The sequence below is a fragment of the Schistocerca nitens genome, chromosome 7 (assembly GCF_023898315.1).
Source record: "Schistocerca nitens isolate TAMUIC-IGC-003100 chromosome 7, iqSchNite1.1, whole genome shotgun sequence".
NCBI classification, from domain to species: domain Eukaryota; kingdom Metazoa; phylum Arthropoda; class Insecta; order Orthoptera; family Acrididae; genus Schistocerca; species Schistocerca nitens.
Genome location: NC_064620.1, coordinates 308,672,399 through 308,674,898, shown reverse-complemented (window position 1 = coordinate 308,674,898; position 2,500 = coordinate 308,672,399). Strand labels below are relative to the sequence as shown.

The 2,500-nt window shown below is 58.2% G+C and overlaps 1 pseudogene; it reads right to left on the bottom strand.

Annotated features, from left to right (window-relative positions):
• Positions 1-2,500, bottom strand: part of LOC126197791 (large subunit ribosomal RNA) — a 7,773-nt pseudogene that overhangs the window by 3,566 nt on the left and 1,707 nt on the right.

Genomic DNA, 2,500 nt, shown 5'->3' with positions numbered 1-2,500 from the left:
ATATTCAGGATCTTAAGGAAAACCTCCCGGGGAAGGCGACGCAATTGGGCTGGTGTAAGACCATCTGGGCCTGCAGCAGAGCTTCGAGGTGGCAAGGCAGCAGCCGCTTCTTCCGCAGTGATGGGAGCCCATAGGTCATGAAAGGGCACCATCTTTGAGAACGGCAACAGCCTCTCTGAGAGACCCTCACCCCGTGGAGGCCGAGACCTGACACGAGGTGGAGTAAAGAGGTCTGTCCAATACTCAATCAGCCCCGGGATGGATGGGGGCTGATGCAGAAGAGTGCCATCAAGAAGCCCGTTAATGCAACGTGCTGCATTCTTCTTGAAGGCACGCTGGACTACTGCGTATTGCCACCTTCTCCGAGCACGCTTCCGCTCTGGAGGCTGTTGGATCCGTACGTTTGCAGCTTGATGGACTGCTGGCTCCATGCTACCTACTTCATCTAAAGCAGGTAGCAACATTGCTCGGATTGTGTCCCGGCTAGTGGTAGGACCCAGAGCCAGAAGAGCGTCAAGAGCGCGAAATCGGCGGCCTGATGGAGGAAGATCAGATATAAAGGACCAGATTGCAAGGTCAACCTTATCCCCCTGAGATGGAAAGTGTGGTAAAGGGGATCCATCACCATGCTCAGCAGCAGGATCATGAGAACCATGACCACTACTGGAGAGCTCGGTGACAAACCTTGCAACCATGTCCCTATAGACCTGCGCCCTACGCTGGCACTTGATGGACTCCAGCGTACGCGCAGGAAAGGCCTTAGTGAGCTCCTGGTTAAGGAACTTGCAGCCGCGGATGGTCAAAGTTGCTTCGGCATGAGCCAAACGCAACAGTTCTTCTTCAGACCACCTGGCCTTCTTCCTCGCCGTCTGTATCTCTGCATTTGCTTCAGTTGGATGAGCACGACGACGGTGGACGCCGAGCCCGGTCTTTGTAGAAAAAGACCGCAAGCACTCAGGGCATATGACGGGGAGCGGCGCTCGACCCGCATCGGTTGGCTGGTTGGGTGGCTCATCAGCTGGCACAGGCGCTCCAGTGGGAGGCCTGGTACCACATTTACTTCTCGTTGTCGGGCCAGCTGGAGCAAAGGCAAGGGGGGAGGCAACCCCCATGCCCGAAAACACACCCTGCTCTGTCGGTCGAGGAACTTTGGAAGACTTACACCAAGGCATAAACCTCCTCAGAACCTCTCACGACCCCCGCCACGTGAAGGCCAGAGCTAGGATTTCCCACCGAGAGGCTAAGTGAACCATCATCCACTCGACACCGCTAGGATGCTAAGGAGTGGACCGAGAGGATCCATATATGACGCATCATGTGAGCATTTGGAGAGTCATAGTTACTCCCGCCGTTTACCCGCGCTTGCTTGAATTTCTTCACGTTGACATTCAGAGCACTGGGCAGAAATCACATTGCGTCAACACCCGCTAGGGCCATCGCAATGCTTTGTTTTAATTAGACAGTCGGATTCCCCCAGTCCGTGCCAGTTCTGAGTTGATCGTTGAATGGCGGCCGAAGAGAATCCGCGCACCCGCGCGCCCCCGGAGGAGCACGCTAAGGCGGACGCGGCCTCGCAGCAAGGAAGATCCGTGGGAGGCCAAGGCACGGGACCGAGCTCGGATCCTGCACGCAGGTTGAAGCACCGGGGCGCGAACGCCGCACAGGCGCGCGCATCCTGCACCGCCGGCCAGCACGAGGCCGACCAACGGCGAGAGCAGACCACACCCACGCTAAACGCCCGCACTTACCGGCACCCCTACGGCACTCACCTCGCCCAGGCCCGGCACGTTAGCGCTGACCCACTTCCCGACCAAGCCCGACACGCCCCGATCCTCAGAGCCAATCCTTATCCCGAAGTTACGGATCCAATTTGCCGACTTCCCTTACCTACATTATTCTATCGACTAGAGGCTCTTCACCTTGGAGACCTGCTGCGGATATGGGTACGAACCGGCGCGACACCTCCACGTGGCCCTCTCCCGGATTTTCAAGGTCCGAGGGGAAGATCGGGACACCGCCGCAACTGCGGTGCTCTTCGCGTTCCAAACCCTATCTCCCTGCTAGAGGATTCCAGGGAACTCGAACGCTCATGCAGAAAAGAAAACTCTTCCCCGATCTCCCGACGGCGTCTCCGGGTCCTTTTGGGTTACCCCGACGAGCATCTCTAAAAGAGGGGCCCGACTTGTATCGGTTCCGCTGCCGGGTTCCGGAATAGGAACCGGATTCCCTTTCGCCCAACGGGGGCCAGCACAAAGTGCATCATGCTATGACGGCCCCCATCAACATCGGATTTCTCCTAGGGCTTAGGATCGACTGACTCGTGTGCAACGGCTGTTCACACGAAACCCTTCTCCGCGTCAGCCCTCCAGGGCCTCGCTGGAGTATTTGCTACTACCACCAAGATCTGCACCGACGGCGGCTCCAGGCAGGCTCACGCCCAGACCCTTCTGCGCCCACCGCCGCGACCCTCCTACTCGTCAGGGCTTCGCGGCCGGCCGCA